The sequence below is a fragment of the Pleurodeles waltl genome, chromosome 2_2, assembly GCF_031143425.1.
Source record: "Pleurodeles waltl isolate 20211129_DDA chromosome 2_2, aPleWal1.hap1.20221129, whole genome shotgun sequence".
In the NCBI taxonomy this organism is placed as follows: domain Eukaryota; kingdom Metazoa; phylum Chordata; class Amphibia; order Caudata; family Salamandridae; genus Pleurodeles; species Pleurodeles waltl.
The window spans coordinates 460074315-460099213 of NC_090439.1; the positions used below are offsets into that span (position 1 = coordinate 460074315).

The 24899-nt window shown below is 45.1% G+C and overlaps 1 protein-coding gene across 2 annotated transcripts in view; it reads right to left on the reverse strand.

Moving 5' to 3' along the window:
- The window catches only part of CEP192 (centrosomal protein 192), a 1702116-nt gene that overhangs the window by 1004269 nt on the left and 672948 nt on the right, over window positions 1–24899 (reverse strand). The window lies entirely within an intron of this gene.

Consider the following 24899-nt stretch of genomic DNA (forward strand, 5'->3'; position numbering starts at 1 on the left):
GGGCAAGGGGGGGGAACTTTCCCTCATCAGAATTCTTAAGGCAACAATACAATGTCTTACCCCCATATTTCTACACACTGGCCGTAACCACTTTCGACGCGTAATCAAATAGGCAGGACATAAAAACATAAAATGTACAATGGATTCTGGATTATGGGTACAGCTCGGACATAAATCAGATCTTGTAGTTGCACTCCACTTACTGCCATATGATTTGAGAGGCAGACAACCATATCTGAACTGGATATATAAACTCTTACTTAATGGGTCAAGAATTATATCCATAAAAGATTCAAAAGACGGATACCATTTAAAATCAAAAAATTGTGAGGTCAATCTGCCGTGAGTAGGGCACAGCAGATAGTTTTCCCTGACGTAAGTCCAGTATACAGTTTTCAGATGATTCTTCTGCTCCTTCCTTATACTTTCTGGATGACTCCATAGCTCACTAAGACCCAATTTGTGAAACCATTTAGAGATGTGATTAAACCAGGGAATAGTGAGTACATTTGGTCTATCCAAGATGTCTTGGATAGACTCCTTGTATGTAGATAACTCAGGGGTGGACCAAACACGGACCCAAAAAAGCAGAGGTCGTAGGGCAACTACATCTGTGATGCGTGAAAGGCCAAGGTCCCAGAACAATGGCAGCAGTGGGGTACTGCGAGGGCAGGCCAAAGTAGACCTCACGAAATTGTTTTCCCCCACTGCAAGCCTGCCAGTGTTTGAGGACCCCCAAATTTCTGCCCCATAGACCGCAGCACTTTGTGCCTTTGCTCTATAAATTTTAATAATTGGAGTAATCACTCTCTCAGAAGTAGACTTATGAAAACGAAGAATGGCTCCAGATGACTGTACCAGGCGAGCCAAACTTTTGTCGATTTGGGCCCCCCAATGCAGATTGTTGCTAATTCTCACCCCCAAGTAATCTATAGAGTTTACCAAACCTAGGGGCGTTCCATTGTGAAATATTGAATATCTCTTAGTGGGGCCACAACCCAAAGTCATGAGTTTAGTTTTGCTATGGTTAAGTTCCAGACCGTAGTCACCGCAAAACGAACTGAACTTGTCCATGAGTACCTGGAGGCCCATAGGGGTTCTGGAGATCAAGAGAGAATCATCGGCAAATAACAAAATTGGAATTTTATGGTGATTCAAAGATGGGGCATCATTTTGACAATTGGACACGACTTGCACCACCTCATTGATGAACAGTGTAAATAGCGTTGGGGCAAGAACGCAACCCTGGCGCACTCCTCTCTTGATGTCTATTTTGTCTGTGAGTTCCCCCTGATTGCCCCATCTTACTTGTGCAAATGTTTTTTCATGTAATCTTTGGATTAAATGCACTAAGTTCCCTGGGATACCAATTTTGTACAATACTTCCCACAGTTTCTCTTTTGGGACAAGATCAAATGCAGATCTTAAGTCTACGAAAGCCACATAGAGTTTTTGCTTAGATAAGGTGACATACTTCCAGAACAGTAATGACAGCCTGAAAACTTGGTCCATAGTATTAGTTTTGGGCCGAAACCCAGCCTGTAAAGGAGATAAAATTTGCTGGTCTTGAATCCAGTCAGTAAGCCTCACTAAGACTTGTTTGGCAAACGTCTTCTGAAGGATATCAATAAGGCTAATTGGTCGATAATTTACAGGCAACCCTGTATCACCCTTTTTATAGATCGGTATTATTTCAGCACCATGCCAAGACTCTGGAATAGGGCTGCCAGCTGCAATGGCATTAAGACAACAAATTGATATACCATGCCCATATCTTAGGTTCTGATTTGAACAAATCCCCTGGAATCTTATCCGGGCCAGGGGCTTTTGCTGGCCTCAGAGAATCAATAGCAGCTGTGGTTTCAGCTAAGGTAAAAACAATTCTCTCAGTTGAGATCTTATTAGCAGCCCAACACTCAACATGTGCAGGGTCCTCCAGAGCTTGCTGTACAGGCAAAGCATAGATTTCAGAAAAGTAGGACACCCATCTTTCGGGCTGTATATGCAACCCAATATCGTCCTTACCCCTTTTCGAACTGGAGGTCAACAACCACCAAAAAGAGCTATCATCTTTACTTTGGACTGCTGCAAGCAGTTTCTGCCATGTCTCATTCTCCCAGTCTCTTTTGGCTCGCTTCAGGGCATTAGCATACCTACAACGAGCCTCATTAATAGCCGCATGCGTAGAATTTTTAACAGCCTCTTTTAAGGTGGATCTTGCTTGCGCACAATCCTGATTATACCAGTTCCTGCGAAGGGTGTCAGCGGGTCTCAATTTAAAGGAAGTTTCCTTATAGAAGATACCCTGAAGGGAATCGACCATCTTAGTGTGGATCGCCATAATAGGAATATCCGAGGATTCTTGATCTTCATAATCTACAAAGAGTTTTAAAAAAGATGAATAAATTTCCCCAATTAAGTACGGGTTACATTCAACCTTTGGCCAGCAGACCCTAGAGCGTCTATGGTTCAAATGAGGGAATGGAACATTAGTAATCCTTAAGTGCTGGACTCTTAAAAATGCCTGATTAGTCAATACAAGACACAAAGGATTATGATCACTATCCAAGCGAGGTAAAATTTCCATATCAAGTGAACTTGACCATAGCCTAATGTCCAAAAGAATGTAATCAATAGTACTAAAGGAAAGCCCTCGCTTGAAAGTAATGGCTCGCTCTGAGTCAGATTTAGTGCGGCCATTGCATTCTCTCAGGCCATAGTTCAGGCAAAGGGAAGACATCTGGAATGCAACACAGGAAACAGGCCAAAGTACCATTTCTTTAGATTGGGGAATACCCCAATGTTCGTCCTCCTCAGTAGTCAGATTGCTAATGGAGTTGTCCAACACAAAAGAACAATTAAAATCACCTGCTATAATCAGAAAAACTGAAGGGTCCAAAACGTCTATGTAGTCCGTCAACTGGGAAAGAACAATTGAATCAGACCCACGGGGAACAGATCTAGCATAAATATTCAGAACTATAATTTTAAAGCCAGGACGGAATGTAAGTTGCACACCCAGCAGATCAAAGGAGTTAAACTTTATCACAGAGTGATCACATTCTAACTTATTGTTCAGTAAAATCATTAAACCTCCTATCTGTCTTCCAAATCCACCAGAGGCAGGTTGGGCAGCAGAGAAATAGGTTGTAAAGCCTTGTAAAGATAACTGATCTTTAGTCCATGTCTCCTGGAAGAGACAGATATCTTGTTTGTTTACAAGGCTTACCCATTCCGGGTCATCCAGCTTTTGCTTGATTCCAGCTACATTCCAGGACATGATGTTAATTTTAGGAGGTGGAGATGTTGACTTTGTTCTCATAGGTAGGGCAGGAGTCGAAATCCCTATAAATTGACACACATCATTTACTGTTTTTGGAAGCACTGTACAGGGGGAAGACACTCAGTCCAATTCAGAGAGTGAGGGGGAAGGGTTCTCATATTTAGAAGTAACAGAATTAACTGGGGAGGGAATAGCCCCAGCTGCTATAGTTCCGGATATACAACATTCTCTGGATAGCGGGGCCCCAGGCGGCTGACTGCTAAGTCTAAGATTCGATACCCTACCAATACATAGTGTGCGTGTCCGTGCATCAAAGGCCAGGAGATCTTTAGCTAGACTATAATCATTGAAGAGAATCGAGATGTAATCAAATTCTGACCCTAACTGGTTATGTCTGTGGGCCTCACATATATCAGACCGGATAACAGAGCGGCAATTCCTCTGTGAACGAATCCAGTGAATCACTTTGTTAATTAGTGAATCACTCGACTCTCTGTTACCCTGAGGTAGCTTTGGTACCCTAGTTAAATAGATAGTCGCGACTTCCCTCCTCCTTCTGGACCTTTGATTAGGGACATGCGTCTGCAATAATGTCATATGATCAGGATTAGTGGCTGGACGGGGACTAACACAGCAGCTTACTACCGAGGATGTTCCTCCTGGATTTAACTGAGAAGTTTTTGGACGTGAAATATCTATATCTCCCCGTCCAAAAATTAATCCACCCTTATTAACACCTGATTGAGACTTTCGCTCATATGCGGAAGACATGGATTGAGAAACAAACCTACCATTCCTGCCACATGTTGGGGAATTATCATTAATACACCTAACGGTGTTATGTGTAGAGGAAGATGTCATTTTGTCACCTATACTGAGGGGACTGGGTTTTGTGGAATCCATCAGAAGATCAGACGAGGGGACAGACTTATAGAGCACACTACAGTTACAACCAGACTTTTGACCCTGAAGTCCAGCAATTTTGTTCATCAAAGTTACCAATGGACTTTTAACATCATCTAATTTCAGAGAAATAATATCCAACTGGGAAACTTCATTGTTGCCCATCTTTGCATCCAGAGAGTTTTTAACAGAACCTTCTTCGCATAAGGTCTGTAAGTAACCAGGACTTACAGGATTTGAAGCCAAAACCGAGAACCTATTTGAACAAGGAATGGTAATAGGGGGAGGGGACGCGCACCTCACATGGGGTGCATCTTCTTCGGCTAGATGACCATTTGTCCCCACCAAGGGTGATGAGGTTTCCGGAGGTAAAGGGGTTACACCCTGGGATTGAGGAAAAGGGTGTAAATCAGCTTTAACCTCTATTCTAAGTGACTGGGTTTTTTTTCTTGAAGAGATCTGGGATCTTTTTGGAAAGAGTGGTATCTGGTCTAGAAGGACCAACAATGGAAGGACTCCTCAATATAGCCTCAACCTCTTCAAACAGTGAATCAATTGCTTTGAATTGCTGTAGTTTAGTGGTTGAAGATCCCTCCGTTTTCCCGGCAGAACGTTTCTTGGGTTTTTTAACCCTAGATTGGGATACTGCTACCTCATCGGCCTTCCTCTTCCCCATGTCGACTGACCGGTGGCCTAGTAAAGTAAATAATTTCGACCACAATTATAAGAAGAAAATAGCCCAGCCCCAAAAGCCTACTATCAAGTACAAATGATGTTGTAAGGAAAGGATGCCCCTATGAAATAAGAGGTAATAGAAAATTACACCACTAGCAACAGAGGCCTCTATACCAGAACTAAATATAAAAAGAACATAATTTTAGGGGGGTGGCCCAGCCCAGTCTCCTCCTGGCGATGAAGGGCGCAAGACGGGCCTGCCCTTGGCCCGGGCTTCGCCCGGGCGCCGCCCGCGCGCGTCCCGCGAAGAAAAGTTTAAAGGGCTCCTGCCCTATCAGCTGTCTCCCCTTGTGATGGCGTTCCCCGCGCAGCGGGAGCGCGAAGAAAAGTTTAAAGGGCTCCTGCCCTATCAGCTGTCTCCCCTTATGATGGCGTACCCTTCTGTTATTTTCCTAAATGGCGGCTATATTAGAGGAAGAAGAGACATATACAGAAATTAAACAAATAGTGTTTAATATTTTTATGTATACACCAAATTATGTGTATGATCGGACTTTGAAAAAAATGGTTATCACTCATGTTTTAGACACATTTTCATAGTTAATTTCATTTACTTGTTTCAGCAATCGATTGTGGTACATTTACAGAATATTGAACATTTGAGAAGAGCACATCAACAGGGACATCTTTTTTAAGCACAGGTTTTGCAAGTACATGTATGTGTAACTCCTGTGGGTAGATGCTTTGAAAATTTTGTAGGTTTGAGCACCCCATCAATATCTCCCTAACAAAATTCACACATCTTTCACCAAAGCTGCATGATCCAAAACATTTACACATCTTCTGATCAAGTAGAAAGCTCTTTTAATGTGTCCATGCACAGAATATGATGTCGGTAGAAGGTCACTAGTGGGACTGATCTCTTGAACTCACTGTACCGATGATCGTCCAATGTGTGACAGAACTCATTTTCTACATATGCACAAAGTATTTTTCTACATCTTTAAAGACACATTCTTCTATCGTCTAAGCAAATCTTTTAGAAACTTCACAGATTCAGCAGTTAAATCTCCAAGCTTTGGTTCAATTTTGGTCACTGTCATCACCTGAAATATATGCCTTGATAAGTATACTAGGCATCTCTGGGTCAAGTTACTTGCACAGAATATGAAGCAGGATTTAGCATCTTTTCTCGCCTGTTCCATAACCTATCCACAACTCTGACAGTCTCTGGCTTATGAACATTGCAGCAAATCTAAGTGACACAATAGCATCTGTGACATTTGCAAGTACGATGACTCGATTTCAAACAGCCCACTCAGCATGAGACACAAATTGAAGGTCAGCTGCCTCCAATGTGCTGTTTAGTTCTTGAACAATATGGCCCGTACCTTTTGAATCTATCTCTGCAGGGACCAACTCCTCATTGACAATCATTCCACTTGCAATAAGTGGAAATTCAGTGTTCACTTAAGCATCAGCAATGTCTTGGCAAGTTAACATCTCCAAGTTCAACTTGTTCAATGATGAAGACAAGAATTTATCAAGTTGCACAGGAACAGGTGTCAAATTGTTATGCAGACAAGGTCAATTGCGGCACTTGTAAACATTCGTCTGATTCTCTTCCATTCTTTGACAGATAGTTCAAGATAACTCAAAGACTGTGCAGTTCTTGCAAGTTGTGCAATGACTTATCTGTAGATCAGTCTGAAAGACCTCTCCAAAGTTTTGCATGGGTGAAATCTTGACCATTCGCAATTGTGACATAGTCCACAATAACAGCAGTTTTTCAATGAGGACACCTTTACGAACTGAAATTCTTCAGGTGAAGGTTTTTTGTTTTGTTTTTAGCTCTTGTACAAGTTTGTGCTTCACTGGTTTGCTTGCGGCATCTCATTCAAATAATGTGTTTGTTAGAAGAAGATCATGTGACAATGTCCTTGATAAATTCACCCCTTTCTTTCACTTCATCCATATCCCTATGTGCCAGCAAAAGGTGTTCTTGTACCATGTTTTGTAGTGGCTGGTTGGACAAAAAACTTACTATAGCAAATAAGCGTGGACGTTTAGCTGTAGTGATGTCAAAAAGCTTTTTCTCTTCCAATACACATCTCTCCTGCTTCAGTTCTGCATATAGTTTTGATCAATGTTCCAAGACATCTAGTAGATGTGTCTTTATATCATCCAAAAATTTGTTGTTCATGAAGTTGTGTAGTGACACTGGTTCAATCTTTTCAAAGGGGGTTTCCTTGCTGCTGCTTGAAATTATCAAAGCTGTCAACCTTTTTATCAAAACATTTCCATTTCTTTCTCACGAGTTTGTGGTGTGGAACAGTTTCAAAATGGTCCAATCATTTTGTACTCGTCATCTCTGAAAACACTGCAAACAGAAAGGACTTCATGGTAAACTAGATGCCATTGATCAACATATTCACTTTTACGTGTCTGACCAACAATTCCTTTGGAGCTTTGCTGTGATCACAGGATCGTCTGTTCCAGTTTCATATATTGAGCCACAGTATTGAACCTATCCTATCCGTCTTTCACCACAAAATGTCTTTGGATAAACATTCTGTAGAGATATGTTTTTTTCCCACCTCCAGCTTCTTCACTCTTTTCAAATGCCAAGACCAATATCCCAGGTAGTTTATGCAATCGAATTTGTGAAACACAGTAATCAGCAATTCCACAGTCTTCATGTGCAGCTCCCAATCACCTTCCCGTTCTGAATTTACCAAGTTTTTCACTAGAGCTATCCTGTATAAAACATTTCCTCAGTACTTGCAGAGTTCTGATTTTTTTCCTCACATTCTTTGACAAACTATATGAACTTGGTTTTCAGGGTACCGGATTTTGAACTGAGTGAACTGAACATTGCCTGGTTGTGCATTATGTCTTTTTGAATGAAATACACCCTGTGCCTTGTTCACTTCTGAGACAAGATATGCAAAACCCAATATGTAATTCTTGTTCCAGAAAGCATTCCAACGCAATGTTTCTACAGCCTCACATACGAGTGTAGGAGGCTGGCTCAGTATATGGTGTACACCTATAGGTGAGGTACCCTGTACTGAGTCTGGGCAACCCTTAGTGAAAGTGTAGGCGGCTCTAGACAAAGGTAGCTGTGGAGGAGCAGCTAAGGCTTATCCAGGAGGGTGTAAAGCAGTTGCAAATACCACACAAGTCAGTCAGTGATGCTCACAGGAAAGAACCACACACTAATGAATGAAAAATAGGTAATATTTATTATAACGCACACTCTAGCAATAACTTTGTCATATCTACTACTCAGAGATATGAATATACTAAGAGATACCTAGCAACACGCAAGTAAAGCCACAACATAACAGAACCTCCTGTTGAAGTCAATAGGGACCTCGGTTGTCCAGCTGCTGTCGTGATCCGTGGAACAGGTCACTGGAACTCAGACATAGATTCCTGAACAACAGGATGTAATGAATGAGGGGACAGAGTCCTGACCACCCGGAGGTGCCCAGGTTGGGCAGGAGGGCAATGCTCACTCTTCTCAGAGATAATTTCCTGTTGGACGGTCAACAAAGTGCAGCTGTGGAGTCCAGGCAATGCGGGAAGATCCCAGTAGTCGCCCACGAGCTGTCCCACGCCAGTCGAACTGCAAAGGGGTCAGCAGTACCACCAACAAGCCTTGGCAAATGCAGAGAAGTGCTGCATGGAGTTTGCAGGATGTGGCGACCAGCAAGGTCCAGGTAACCCAGCCTTTGCAGGTAGGTCAGGGCAAGCCTTCAGCATGCAGGAGAGCCAGCAGGAATTGATGTAACCCCAAGCATGACCCTCCGGCAGCAGGCACACAGAGTCACAGGGAGGCCTTACCACCACAGCAAAGAGGGATGCCCACGTTGCAGGATTTGCAGCAAGGATATCATTCTTTGAGCTGGAGAGTGCTGGAGGCCAGAGTTCTTGGTGGTAAGTGGTCTTCGGAATGAAGAGCAAACAAGCCTTGGCAACGACAAGCAGATGCAGTGCACAGGGGTTCCAGCCAAGCAGCTCCAGCGAGGGACCACAGACTTCCCAGTTGCAAGGATGATAGGTCAGACATCTGGAGAGCCACAGAACCACCGCGCCTGTGTGGCAGAGATTCGAAGAGTCCATAGGACAGCAGGATTCACAAGCCAGTCGTTGTTGAGGTGCCTGTGAATGCAGGGGAGTGACTCCTTCACTCCAAGGGAGATTCCTTCTTTCTTTCATAAGTGTAGGTAGACTACACCTGACTCTGTAGGGTGAACAGCCATGGGGTTGCAAAAGTCTTTGCAGAACTTAGAAACAAAGTTGCAGCAGGAGCCCTACTACTGGTTACAGTCTTGCTCTTGATTCCAGCGAATAACAGCAGTGGTTCTGTGTGTCCAGATTGCAGAGATGTGTCGCAGAGGAGACTTGCAGTCGGTTCCTGAAGTCTTGCAGACAAATCTAGGATTTGACCTTCAGGGGAGCCCTTAAGTAACCTAGGAAGGGGGTTGGACACTTACTGAAGTGATCCACCCAATAGAGGGTCTAACCAGTCAGATGCCCCAAGGGCCCTCCGCTCATCTTATTTCCAAGATGGCAGAATCACGTGGCCACCTGGCAGAGCTCTGTGTACCTCCTGAGGCTGAGGAGAGGAGCTGGACAGGGGGGTGGTCTATCCCCTGTCCTTTTTGTGGTTGCGTGCCAGAGCGGGAGCTGGGTGTTCCTGCTCTTGTACAAACCGGTTTTATCAAGGAGGGCGCCAAATGTGCCCTTCAAAGCAGCCGGGTGGCGCTCAGAGGCACCCTAGCCCAGAGACACCTATTTCTAAAGAAGAGGTGGTCACACCAATCTCACAGGAAACTTTGGTCTGCCATCCCCTGCTTGAGCTAGGCTCAGCAGCAGGAGGGCAGAACTATGTCTGGGTTCAGCAGCAGACTGGGCTGGCTAGCAGACAATGCAAGGCTCTACAGACAGACTTTGGGGGAATCCCCTTTGGAACTCCCAGAGTACATGGTATCATGGACCTACCACTGGAATCTGAAGTTGCATCATTCCAACATGTTTGATACCAAACATGCCTACGTTAGGTGAAGCCATTATGTAGTTGGACAACTTGTGTTAACCAGTGTCCACTACATAGCTTAAGATGGCTTCCCCGCACTTACAAAGCCCAGGAAATTGAGTCTGGGGTTTGTAGGGGCACCTCTGTGTATGCAGGGGTGTCCTCACACTAACAACCATGCACCCTGTCCTTGGGCTCAAGGGCCTACCATACAGGTGACTTACAGGGTCAGAGTGCAGTGACCATCATAAAAGGCAAACCTTATATCTGAAGTGAAAGGTGCATGCACCATTCACACAGGCTGCAACGGCAGGCCTGCAGTCACAGTTTGCACAGGCCCCCCGGTGGGGGGCACAGTACATGCTGCAGCCCATGGGGGACACCTGGAGTACCAATGTCCTGGGTACCTAAGTACCATATACTAGGGACTTACATGGGTGCACCAGTATGCCAACTGTGGGTTGTAAAAATTATCGTACAGCTAAATTTAGAGGACAGAACACTGACACTGGTGTGCTGGTTAGCAGGATCCCAGTGTGCTACAGTCTAAACATACTGACACTAGGGAAAAAGTGGAAGCAACTAAGCCAGAAAGATGCTACTTTCCAACAGTGAACATACCTTGCAACGAATTAACATAATGAGTTCCGCTCAATACTGACTGGACAGTTTAGCTTCCAAAGATTTCAGTCTCAATAAGTGTATCGTCTATGGCACATCGAGTGAGAGAACTTCCGGCACACCACAACGCAACTTTTGTCATGTGGAAAACGCCTATCATTAAAGGTCATAGAATTCTACTGGATTGCCCATAAAAATATCAGTTAGAATTCGGCAAACATCTTCATCGCAGAAAATCAGCAGGATAGGCTGGTCTTCAAGATGAGCACACACATTTTGGAAATCTTTTAGAGCTGTGTATACTGTTGAGTTGTTTATGACTGGAGATGGTATTACTGGTAAACACCCAACCTCCTCCAGTGGGACGGTATTCTGGGAGATCAGAGCATGAATTCCAGCGCACAGAGGAACTGGCTTTTCTTCATCCTTTAGCCGCACAAATAAGCAATATGATAAATTCAGTTACATCAGCTTTACAGATCGCCGCATGGAGGTAGAAGTTCCATGTCTTCAATTACTATGAATCTTTCTGGTAGACTAGGACATATTGATGGCTTGTAGGGATTTTGCACACACTGGCAAGGCCGTTGGGGTTATTCGTTTGCAGCTTTGTTTGTTTATGCCTACAGCTGACATTATTTTTTTCCAGCAGTTACTTCACTGGTACAGTCTTGAAAAAGCACTATGGCAGTTTCATGTGTGCTGGATGCTCCAGACAAAGAAGCACAGTCTTCAAAATCAAAATTAATAAAGAGCAGCAATTGTAAATCCTTTCCTGGTAAAGTGACTTCGAAGTGGTGTGCTGTCGGATTCACAAGATTTTACAGCATGAGCTGCACTTGTCAGATTGCGTGGGGGAGTCATCATGTGAAGCAGTTTTCTTTTTACGGTGATCTAATTCATAAAACATGATTTGGAAAACACATTACATTTGCATAAGATAAGTCTGTCGGTTCATGGGACTGGCGCTTATATCTTCAAAGCCATCATCAATGTCCGCGGCTTCCGTTGCAAACTCAAGAAATATAGTTTGCAACAGTTGTGCTAATATTAATTATGTAAAAAAGGTTAAGACAACATCAGGCATTCTTGTTGACTCCCAAGATTTGCGGAGCACTGGGGCATCACAAGATTTGTCGTCAAGTCCAAAATCTAAATCTTTCGGGACGTTTCGTAAAATAGTTTCTGCTGATTTTGCTGCACCCTGTAATCTTATTTTGGCAGCAAGAACTTCAGGAGTCAAATCAGCTTATAACGCAATAAGTTGCTCGTTCTTTTTGTTGGACCGACAAAAATAATTTCTGCCATTGTACATTCTCACCAGAAAAATCTTAATTTTATTATTATGTATCAATAGGGTTTCATCAATATTGACGCTTATTTTCTGATCTCAATGAGTGTGAACACGTAGTCAGCACTCAACAGACTTTAAAACTTAATTTGCTTTTTCAAAGAGTGCAAATCTACCTGACGGTTACGTTGCTACTAGTAGCTCATTGAACATTCATAATTTTTTAATGTATGCATGCATGCAGTTCGGGTGGGCATACAAATCAGCTGCAAATACATTCACCTCACTGTTTAAATCAACTACTCGGCTGAAAACGTCATCTTGGCAGAAACTAGCTGCAGATAAAAACATGTTTGCCCTTTGAGACTCTCATACTCTGTACATTGTTCTTTCGTCAATCCTTTGGTCCTTGTTCTGGCTAAACCACAGATAACACATTGAAGATCCCCTGCTTTCTGATCAGATGCTGGAGATGGACTAGGGGCGGCCATTGATTTAAGTGTATGGGCATTGCATTTGATTGTCGTAGCTTTCTCAGAATACTTGGATTCTTGTGGTGAATTACTGGTTTCTGCTATTTTTGACATTTTTCCAAGCTTTTCCCCCCATTGTCTATGGCCTGTAGCACTTGTTACAATGATAAATGTTTGACCCTCTTCACCCATCAGTTTCAATCTTTTGTGAACCTTGTCTTGCCATATTTCTGCAGTTTCTCCAACTCTCTTCTGTCCAGCCGCAGTTGGTGTTAGCTTTTCTTTCAGATTAGTTTGGCATATGACATCTTTCCTTGCTGATGGAGTTCTCAGATTTTGTAGCTAGCTAAATTTGGCCAGGAGGTAAAGATCTTCTGCTACCACCTGCTTCGCTCATGTTTAAGAATTTGAATCTATGGAAAGCTTGAAACAAAAACAATATTAAAACAGATTACCAATATGATGGCTAAGACCTATCATTCTAGAGGTGCAATTCTGGTAAAAGGCAGAAGGGTTAATCAGAGGAGTTATTTTCTGTCTCTATAAGACCACTTGACTCCCAAAATGTTTTGACACCAAAATGAAGTATATAGATCTCATGGTTCCTGAAATTACATCACTGCAACACATCTGCCATTTTAAAAAATGGCGTCCAGCACAAAAAAATATATATATATTTTTAGAGAGGTATATCAAGGGGCCAGGACTATAGCCCCAAAGGGTTTCCAAAATGTTAAGGATGTGGGGGGTTGTGGGGTAGAGCTGCATCCAATTTCAAGGGGAAGGATATTAGAGAAAGACAGCTGACTCTTCAAAGGCTAGGGTATTTTGACTGTAATCATCCAGGACACCAAAGGGGAGCTTCAGAATGCACCAAAAAGGCACCCACAGGTGACCTATCCAATCAATCAATCAATAAATCAATTAATTTGTAAAGCGCGCTACATACCCGTGAGGGTTTCAAGGTCATGGGGGGGTATTGGGGGGAGGGGGGTGCTGCTACTGCTCTAAGAGCCAAGTCTTGAGTAGTTTTCTGAAGGAAAGAAGGTCCTGGGTCTGTCGTAGATCCGGCGGGAGGGTGTTCCAGGTCTGGGCGGCGAGGTAAGAGAATGATCTGCTGCCGGAAGATTTGCGCCGGATGCGGGGGATGGAGGCGAGGGCGAGCTTAGCTGAGTCTGTTGTTGAAGTATGATGGTCCGGTGTTGTGGAGTGCCTTGCATGCGTGGGTGAGAGGCTTGAAGGTGATCCTCTTGTTGACGGGGAGCCAGTGAAGGTCTCTTAGGTGGGGGGTGATGTGGCAGTGGCGAGGGATGTTGAGGATGAGTCGGGTGGAGGCGTTTTGGATGCGTTCGAGGAGTTTGGATGAGATACTGGTGTAGAGGGCGTTGCCGTAGTCGAGTCTGTTGCTGACGAGGGCCTGGGTCACTGTTTTTCTTGTTTCTGTTGGGATCCATTTGTAAATTCTGCGAAGCATGCGGAGGGTGTTGCAGCAGGAGGAGGAGATGGCGCTGACCTGCTTTGACATGGAGAGTGAGGAGTCGAGGGTGAAGCAGAGGTTTTGTGCGCTGTCGGTGGGGGACCCAGTGTGGACAGCCACCATTAGTTTTCCCAGGCGGAGGGGGTGCGCCCAAGGATGAGGACCTCTGTTTTGTCCGAGTTCAGTTTTAAGCGGCTGTCTCTCATCCAGTCGGCGATGGCTTTTAGTCCCTCGTGGAGGTTAGTTTTGGCGGTGTGCGGGTCCTTGGTGAGGGAGAGGATGAGTTGGGTGTCGTCGGCATAGGAGATGATGTTGAGGTTGTGCCGACGGGCCACTTGTGCGAGGGAGGCCATGTAGATGTTGAACAGCGTCGGGCTGAGGGATGAGCCATGGGGTACGCCGCAGAGGATGTTGAAGGCTTTGGATTGGCACGGGGAGGCGGACTCTTTGGGTTCTGCCGGCAAGGAAGGATGCGGTCCATTCGAGGGCCTGGTCCTGGATTCCTGCTGCGTTGAGGTGGGATTTTAGGGTGTGGTGACATATGGTGTCAAAGGCGGCTTATAGGTCTAGGAGGATGAGGGCTGATGTTTCTCCATTGTCAAGGTGGCTTCTGATGTCGTCTGTGGCAGCAAGGAGGGCGGTTTCGGTGCTGTGGTTACGTCTGAAGCCAGACTGGGAGGGGTTGAGGATGTTGTTGTCTTTCGAGGTACCGAGTGAGCTGAGTGTTGACGATTTTCTCGATGACATTCGCCGGGAACGGGAGCAGAGAGATAGGCCGGAAGTTTTTCAGGTCCTTGGGGTCCGCCTTTTGTTTTTTGAGAAGGGTGTTGATTTCGGCGTGTTTCCAGCTGTCCGGGAATCTTGCAGTTTCGAAGGAGATGTTGATGGCTTTCCGTAGGTGTGGTGCGATGGCCGTGTCTGCTTTGTTGAAGATGTGGTGTGGGCAGGGGTCTGATGGTGATCCGGAGTGGATGGAGTTCATGATCTTACGGGTTTCGTCGTCGCTGATGTTGGTCCAGGAGGTCAGTCGGCTGGAGCGGGTGGAGTTCGTGGTGGGTGGGGTAGAAGCGTCTGGAGTTTGAGGGGAGTTGAAGCTGTCGTGGATGTCCGTGATTTTTCGGTGGAAGGCGGTTGCTAGGGCGTCGCAAAGTTCTTGGGAGGGGTGATGTCACGGACGGTGGCGTTCGGGTTGGAGAGTTCTTTTATGGTGCTGAAAAGTTCTTTGCAGTCGTGGGCGTTGTTTTCTAGGCGGGTTTTGAAGGAGGATCTTTTTGCTAGCCTGATGAGTTGGTGGTGTTTGCGTGTGGCATCCTTGAGGGCCGTGTGGTTGTCTGGAGTGTGTTCGAGTAGCCATATTTGCTTGAGTTTTCGGCAGTGGCGTTTGGAGGCTTGGAGGTCGTCTGTGAACCAGGTGGCTTTTTTGTTTATGTGGTTGTTGGAGGGTTTTCTGAGTGGAGCAAGGCGGTCGGCGCAGTCGGTGATCCATAGCTTGAGGTTGTGTGCTGCGATGTCAGGGTCGGTGGGGTCGACGGGCGGTTTCTGGCTTAGGGCGTTGATTAGCTGAAGTTCGGTGACTTTGCCCCATCAGCGGCGTGGTGGTGGTTGTTCGGTGAGGTGGTGGTCGGTCTGTTTCTTGAAGGTGAAGCAGATGCAGTAGTGGTCGGTCCAGTAGAGTTCAGTGGTATGGTTGAAGGTGACATGGTTGCTTGTGGAGAAGATGGGGTCAAGGGTGTGACCAGCTGTCCAAGGGTTCGGCTAGTGTAGGGTTGTAGTGGCAAAAACATTACACAGAGGCAACCCTAGTGTCCATGGCTGGGGAGAACATGGAACATTTGGCCCACTGGCCTCTTACAATGGAGAGATATTCATATAGTGGTTAAAACCAATAGGGTAAGGACTCTGAGGGATACGGGTGCCAGTGTGACCATGGCAATGCCCAAGCAGGTTTCTCCAGAACTGATCCTCACAGAAGATGCACCATATTGTCAATGCTGACAAGGAGACAAATTCACATCCAATGGTTGTGGTGGACTTTGAGACACTCCCACAGCTTATGTTGTGAGACTATCAACTTTGGAATCCCTTTTGCTGTGACGTACATCCTTTCAAGGGGAAGGGGAGAAGTGTGCACTTCAAAAGAAGCAGAACCTCTACACCAAACATCAAAGACTCAGACCCAAAATCACATTTGGTGTTTGGAAATGGACTATAAGAAGGGGGTTTGAGAGTCAAAAAACGAATCTGCCACGTAGATAGTCAGGCTTTGTGAAGAGAGGGAAAGTCTGCAAGACTTCTGCCCGTGACCAGACTGGGGGGCCAAGGACTGCTAATCTCCTTGCTGGGTGAGGGGATATCACCCAGGGACACCAAGACCACATTCTATGGAGCACCAGCGCCTGCCTGGCAAGACCAGAGTGCCCTGTGAGGAAGATGAGAGCCATGGAGGAAGATGAGAGCCATGGAGGAAGCGAGGTCCAGTGGGGAGCCCTGTAAAGAGGAATCCCATTGCAAGGTGTGAGGAGACTGCTGCTGCACTGATCGGGGGAAATGCCTGTGAGCAGATCTAAATCAGAGACCCCCATATGCCAGGAGAGGAACTCTGTGAAAAAAGCTATGAGCTGAGCACCCTGCAGGGAGAGTAAAGCCTGCGCAGCTTCATTATGGCGACCCTGTATTGTTGTGTAGCCATTTTAGCTATAGCTCCATGCACGTTATTTTAACACACTAGGGCAAGCCGCGGTGCACTCTAACTTAATTATATTTTATTCAGCTTTATTTTATTATTGTTACAATAGTCACTTTTACGGTCTTGTTTTATTTTCTGTTTATCTAACTGTTTTGCCTAGGCCAGCACTCTGTTCTCAAACAAGACATTCTTGCTCACTCTGTGCTTCTTTCAAGGCTACAGCAAGGTACATTGCCAGTGAACGTGGTATAAGTTTAGTCTCCGACATTCGTAGAAAACACACATCCTTAGGCAGGGACATTTTCTCAGAACATCAGCTGTTTAAATATAAAAACACTTCCCTGTCCCTTACACGTTAGAGGGAGATTCCAGCCAGAGAACCACAACTGTATGCCGATTGCCGAATGCTTCGCTACAGATTCTAAAGCAGACAACAGGCCTTTGCTCAAGTATGGGGGATGATGTCTTCCCAGGGGAACATGAAGGGCAGAATTAGAGCTTAACACACTGTGCTCTGTTATAGCCTAGGTAGGAGTTAGTTTATTGACCGTCATGACAATATGATAGCGTTAATTTTATGCTTGACTCTCATTGTCACAGTATTAATACTGTCATGCTGTGTTCTGGTTATTGCAGCTCACGCTTTGCTATCTAAGAAGCAGTTGTTTTTATTAAAATCATTATTGAAGCATATACTGCCTCTTTTCCTCATTTTATATATGAGACTAATGTAACTGAGAGAAACGGATGAGACCTGAGTGACCACGGCTTCCCTGAGAAACCAGTTATGTCAAGCGCTCGGCTGCCCAGTCATCCCTGGGTAGGGATGTGGCACTGCTAATTGGCCAGAGCAGACCCCGGATCGGAGCGACCGGTGTCACCTGCAGTGGGTCACTCAGTCTCCATTGTGGGCGATTCTGCCGCTCAAAATCCAGTGATCTAATTAGAATAATGAGAGCCTACGCAACAGTATGACAGAAGAGACAATAATGGTATAATCTGCTGTGTTGTGAGAGCTGGTGCTTTGTTTGGAAGTACGAAACACGCACGTCCCTGGAGGAACTATTTATCTTAAAAGCATTAGTATTGTGTAAGGTCAACATAATGATCCACCACCCAACCATCAGTAAATTGTATAAATAATCAATTGGCAGTGTATTGTTATTAGCTAAAATAAATGTCTTCATTTACATAAAAAAAACAAAAACAATATTACATCACCAGATTTTTATGCTACTAGCCAGCAAATACAACAGTATGTCCATAAAGTCTCACTGGCACCCTCTACAATCCCTATATAGATACAATCCAGGCATCGGAAGAAGCGCTCAATCCTCCCAACCATACAGATCTGAAACTCAGCAGTCCTGCACAATTTTAATACTCATAATTACAATCTGCAGAGAGGACTGAAGCAACATATGCAATAGGTCTGTCAGAGAGGACACACTATTGACGTTTCAGTCTCACTTAGCCAGAAAGGTACACAAGACCATTCTCAGGACTCTGTGTCGGAAAGGAAAGAATAGTTTCTTACCTGTAAACTCATGTTCTCTCATAGGGGAATTTCTCTGGTAAGTCATAAGCACTGACTAGTCCCGCCAACACGCAGGGACCCCGGAGCAGTTCTCTAATATATCTTCTTAAGTGGAGATTTTTCCCTTTCCTAAGGAAGGCCTGTAAAGACACTTAAGAGAGATAACAGCCTACATATCTAGGCTACTATGGCCCAATTATTTAGCATGAAGTCAAAAAAGGGCCAATACATTAAAAATGAATATAATTTAAGATGTTTTGCAAACAGTATAAATCTCCTTCCCAACCCCCGTTTTATGATAGAGACGAGGGCGGGCAGAGCAGATTAGCCTCATAGGATGCCATTATATGTCTAAAATAGAGGCTGAGCCTTTAAGAACCTAGGGACCACCAGTATCCCATCATGCCCAGTTGGTGGCAGTTGCTTCAGTTCTTTTTCAATGAGAAGTGGGACATATAAAGATTGCAAGGATACCTCATGTCCATTCCACCAGGGAGGGAGGGTTGTTGGAGTTACATGTAGAAACTATTCTTTGTTTCACAGGGAATTTCCCAGTATAATCGTAAGCACTGAAGACTGAAGAGTAACAAGCCCATCCCCACATATTGCAGTGGAGAAGACAGAGGGTCACTTAGGCAGTTTAAACAAACAGATGTCTGAGGGAAGCCTGTCCTACTTGAGCATCTGCTCTAGCATCAGAGTCTAGATAGTAGTGCTTGGTGAAAAGTATGTACTGATTTCCAAGTAGCTGCTTTGCAAATTTCTGGAATCGGAATATTGCACAGTAAAGCAGCAGTAGCTACTTTCCACCTAGTAGTGTGTGGCTTAGTTTTAGCTGCTAGTGATTTATGAGCTTTGTGGTAGCACAACAAAATACATTAAACTATCTATCTGGAGACGGATTGTTTGGCGATCAGAACCCTCCTAACATCCAGTGAATGGAGATAACTTTCTGCTCGAGTCGAGGGATTGTGAAGGAAAGTAGGCAATGATATTGTCTGGTTTACATGGAAGTCAGAGACTACCTTTGAAGGGATTTCAGGAAAGGTCTCATAACCACTTTGCTACAATGAAAGACAGTGTATGGTTCATGAGAACACAGTGCCTGTATCTAACTAATTTGGCGAGCTGATGTTATTGCTACCAGGATAGCTGCTTTCCACTTAAGGTGTTGTAGGGAAGCTTTGTGGATGGATTCAAAGGAATCCCCCATAGGGCCGGAAAGTACTATACGGAGTTCCCAGGGTGGGTGAGGGAAGCTTAATGGGGAAGAAAACCTTCAACCCCTGTAGGAAATCCTTTATGACAGGGATTTGGAAAAAGGAGGATTGTAATGAATATTTCCTGTAGGCAATAAGAGCTGCCAGATGAAACTTTACGGGAGAGAATTCCAAGCCAGATTTAGACAAGTGTAGAAGGTATGGTGGAATCACATCCTCTTGGCACGTAGTCGGGCCCACATCCTTATAGGAACACCAGATGCAAAATCTCTTCCATTTGAAGGTGTAAGCAGAGCTTGAGGATCTGTCTACACTGCAATAGCTCAGGAGCCATGCTGCCAAAGTCAAGGAGGAGAGAAGAGGGTGTACCATCTGTCCTTTTGTTAGTAGGTCTGGCCTGAATGGCAGCTTAAGATGTGTACGCTGTGATCGGTGAAGAAGCTCCAGGAGCCTCCGCTGCCATGACCACTCTGGGGCAATTAAGATAATATTGGCTTTGGAGTGGAGCAGCATGAGCAGGACTGTCAAGATCAGGGAAATCAGTGGAAAGGCGTAAAGAAATTTGCCTGACCATTCGATCCACAGGGCATGCCCCAGTTTCTCTTGATGGTACCTGGAGGCAAAGTTGCAGCATTTTCTTTTTTTCGCTGTGGCAAAGAGGTTGATAGAATGGGTGCCGCACAAGTAGAAGATACTTTGAACAACTGTCATGCAAGACTTGCTTGTGATTTTTGTTGAGAGCTCTAAGGAGAGATCTACTTGAACATTCTGGGTGCCTGGAAGGTGAGGTGCTGTTACCCTCATGTTCCTGGCCAAAAGCTATTTCCAAATTGTCTGGGCCTTCAGTGACAAGGCTTTCGACCTGGTGCCCCTTGCTTGTTTAAGTAGTACATGGTGGATGTATTGTCCGTCTCAACAAGGAGGGTTTCGGTGGTGAATGGTGGATGAAAAGCTTTGAGAGCCAGATGAACTGCGTGGAGCTTGAAGAGATTGGTATGGCATGTCATCTCTCTGTGTGACCATGAGCCTTGAATTTAGAGGTGATCCATGCAGACTTCCCATCCGAGCAATGATGCATCCGTCACACAGATTTGATAAGGGACCTTTGGGTGGCATCCCTTGGAGGAGACTGCTTGGAGAACACCACCACTTAAAGGATCGTATCACATGTAAGGAGTATGTGATCTTGTCCTTCCAGTTGCCAGTCAGCTGGTCCCTCTGGTCCTCTAGACACTGCTGGAGTTAGACCACATGTGGAGGCGAGCACTGGGAGTGATAAAAATACAGGAGGCCAGCGAGCCGTGAAGAGATGAGACAGTTTTTGCTGCTGGATGAGTATCACATTTCTGAAGGCTCAAAAAGAGTCGCTCCTTCTTAGGACACACCTTTCTGTGAATGTTGTTGATGGAGGCCCCTAAAGTAATGCAACATCTGGACTGGTGTTGACGTGGACTTGTTTAAGTTGATGTGAAGACCCAACCGATGAAGGAGCTCGCAAGTCCAATTAAAATGCAGTTGGGCTTCGTGAGAAGTGGACGCCTTCATAAGCCAGTCATTCAGATAGGGGTAGACGAAGATTCTGTGTTTTCTTAGATGGGCTGCCACCACAGCCATGCACTTGGAGAATGTTCTGGGTGTCCGCTTGAGGCTAAAAGGTAGTACTGTGTACTGGTAATGGTCGTGCCCCACAAAAAAATCTGAGTAATTTCGGATGCTTCCTGGCAATGGGAATGTGGAAGTAGGCATCGTGAAGGTCTATGGAGCAAAGTCAATCTTCCTGATGAAGTTGGGGATATATTTGATGTAAAGGCAGCACCTTGAACTTCACTTTCCAAATCTACTTGTTGGCAACTTGGAGGTCAAGAATTGGTCTGAATTTGTGTTCATCTTTCTTTGGTACTAGGAAATACCTGGAGTACATGCCTGTCCCCCATTGACTGTGGTGAATGGCTTCAACTGCCTTCTTTTGCAACAGGATGTTGACTTCCGTCCTGGGTAAGTCGAGATGGGAAGTAGATAGCTTTGGTGGAACTGACAGTGGTGGGGTTGCAAATCCGAGAGAGTAAACATTCTTCACAATATTCAAAACCCAGGTGCTTGTTGTGATGCAATGCCACTTCCATGTAATGTGTAATGATTCCCCCTACCGGAGTGAATAATAGAAGAGGGAGAATGGAGGACTCATGGTTTTGTGGCTGATGTTTGTTTACCACCTTGGGTGGGTGTTGGGCAGAGCGCCCTCCTGTCTGCTTGCGCTGTGGTTGGAAGGATCTCTGGTGTTGAGATCTACTCAGAAGCCAATAAGGGGTTTGAACTCTGAAGAAAAAAAACAATGCTAGTAGGGTTGGAAAGATTTGCCAAACCCACAACTTTTAATGGTGTCCATTTCAGTTTTCATTCTTGCCATCTCATCTGCATGGCTGCCAAATAGTGTGGAATGGCAAATTTTGGATGCTTTGTTGCGCTTCCGGTTTTAGAGATGTTAGACAGAGCCAAGCATGTCTCGCAAGATAAAACCTTGACAGTAGCCATGTGCTGCAAGGAGGGAGGAATCTGCAGCTGCACTTATAATTTGATTGGAGACCATTGCCTCCTCGTGGACAATCTCCAAGAAGTCTTCCCATTTATCCTTTGGCAGGTGGTCAGCAAAATGCTGGATTGAATTCCAAAGGGCTCATTCGTACCTGCCCAAGAGGGCCGTAGCACCGCTGTACTCCAGACTTTGCAGCCTGCCGAGTCAAATTTTTTATTCTCCTTATATGGAGGTGAAAAGGATGATGGAGAGGTGAAATTGACTTTTTTGTATCCAAAATAATGAGTCAGGTGGAGTATCAGTAAGAAAAAATAATGGGTCTTGATCAGGAGGCCGGTATTTCTTTGGGAGCCTGGATGGAGCAGGCTTAGCTATTGCAGGAATTAGGAACAAATCCATGATCAGATCGATGAGACCCAGGACCAGTGGAAGCAACGGCCTTGAAGCTGTACGCTGGTGTAGTGTCTCAAGATTACTTATGTGGACAGTGTGAGTAGCAACATCCGCACATTGAATTCTGCAGCCCCTCTGACTAGCACCTCTTGAAAGGTAGTAATGTCATCTACCAGAGAGAGACATGAGGCACTGGAGAGTCCTATAAAGTTGTTGAATAGTCGCTTGTGAAAGAGGAGGAATGATTGGTATGCTATTGATGGGAGCCTGACCGTGACGTATTTTAAGATCCATGATGGTGATTGGTATGACTTGATGTAGCAGAAGAGCGCCCCGGGGTGTGATGTCCATGTCAAGACTGGTGGCAAGATATGGAACACATTCGAGGCCTGGAAGCAGGAGTGTTTCTAGGTTCTGGAGGAGAAGTTACAGGAGAAGGCTCTGATGGAGGAGGAAGCACCTGTGGTAGAGGTGGGGGCATTGGAGGAGAAGCAGGTGGAGGAGGTGAAGATGGAGGAGATGGTAACACAACCAGAGACGGTGAGGACTCTGATGAATAAATTCTTCCCCTCTCTCCTCGAGGTCAACCTTTTGTGTCGACGTTTAGCCCTCAACATTGACCTTCCATGCTGCCTCGACCGCAAACTGGCACTTCGAGGCACTTTGACGTCATATGCCAGCTATGGGCCAATGGCGCAGAATCCCTCACCATTGACTGATGTGTCGACCGCGAGTGTCATCCGTTTCCTCAATGTCAAACCAGCCCTTGACAGCAAAGAAGTTAGCACTGTACACTTGCCTCGACTGGGACAGGTCTTCTCTGGCTTGGAGCACACTTCTCAGACATTCCACATGCACTGGAAGCTGAGGGAGGAGCCCTGGTGGAAGACTGACCTTGCTCCTCGCTCTGAAGCACCTGTGATAGGATGTGTTTGCTGGCGACATCTCTTCTCTACCTTGAAGCCAAAATGTTCTTTGTCGCGCAGTGTGTGCCTGGAAAACTTCCTGCAGATGTCACAGGTGTCAGGAAGATGAGAGGAAGGTAGGTAGATAATATAGACAACATTAGGATCTATTTTTGGCCCTTCATCCTGCCACAGTGAAGTCACTTATCAAACAATGAAGGCATTTTATTTGTGAAAATGCCTCAGTTTTCTGTCAAATAACAGAATAAGGCAGGAAAAGTAAAAAGATGTTGAGTATGGGTGTTGTCACCAATTTATGACAATATTTGGAGAGAAAAAAAAAACCTATAAGAGGTCGAGGTTAATGCTTCAGGGCCCTGTCAGCAGGAGCCAGAAAAAAAAACTGAAGCAACTGCCACCAGTTGGGCATGATGGGATACTGGTGGTCCTTAGGTTCTTAAAGGATCAGCCTCTATTTCAGGCATATAATGGCATCCTATGAGGCTAATCTGCTCTGCTCTCCCTCATCTCTATCATAAAACAGGGTTTGGGAAGGAGATTTATACTGTTTGCAAAATATCTTAAATTATATTCATTTTTAATGTATTGTCCCATCGTCATGGTGAAGAACTGGGCCAGTGTAGCCTAGATATATAGTCTGCGTTATCTCTAAGTGCCTTTATCGACCTTCGTGAAGAAAAGCAAAAATCTCCACTTAAGAAAATATATTAAAGAACTGCTCCGAGGTCCCCGCATGTGGGCGGGACTATTCAGTGCTTATGACTATACATGGAAATCCCCTACAAGAGAACAAATCTTATTTCATTCATGTGTTGGGAGTTTAAGTTCTTTGCCCTTTATAAGAAGTCTACTATCTGACTGTTTGCTTGATGGATATGGTATCATGAACCTTTTTTCAGATTGATTTCTGACAAGCATCTGCAGGATTTGTTCCTTTCCAGGTTGCCCTGTTGTACAGATCGGGAGTATCAGAATCTACCTCCCTTCCTGTTTGAGAGTGCAGTACTTACTCTGCAGGAGGAGGACTGGAGTGCTTCAGATTGCAGCTGGAGTTGGAAGGGTGAGCTCAAGGAGACCCTGCACTTGCTGGGTGTTGCTGCACCTTCTGCATGCAGACAGACTCACAGAGCAGGACTAGAGCCCTGTGACTGCCTGAAGAAGGGGCATCCACAGATGCTGCATGCCTTCAATCACTCAGTATTTGTAAAGTGCGGCTACTCACCCGTGAGGGTTTCAAGGCGCTGGGGGGAGGGGCCTCATCCGAAGAGCCAAGTCTTGAGGATCTTCCTTAAGATGGTGAGCAGCGGGCTTTGTCTGAGGTGCAGGGGATTTTACATTACTGGAGCAGGTAAAACTAGTTACTGGACTACCGGGACCTGGGGGGACTTGCTACTAAGGGCGCTGTGGCACCAAGGACTTTTTACTATTCTCTAAGAGCCAGAGTACACTCTTGAGTTAAGCCCTACTAGAGAGCATTCTCTGGAGAATAACCCTGATCACTGGCAGTCGTACTGCAGCATTGCTTAGGTTCTACCTCAAATTAGTAGTCAATTACAAGTTAATAGTTCCTCTCTATACTGAAAATACCACTGGATGTGAAGCCCAACTAGGGTATATTTCCTTACTGTCCCATTTGCATCCCCACATAAATTCTTTCCTGATTTTGTAACTTTGTGAAGTAGTCAAGATGTTCCAATATTTGGTACCAGTTGGTTCTTTCTCCGTTGTTAAGTGACTTACAGAAGCTCTCTGGATTGGTAAACCTTTTGCTAATCCTCCCAAAATTGCACTTGTGTTCAGCGCTTTTTTTCATCCTCATGATTTACTTATACTTACT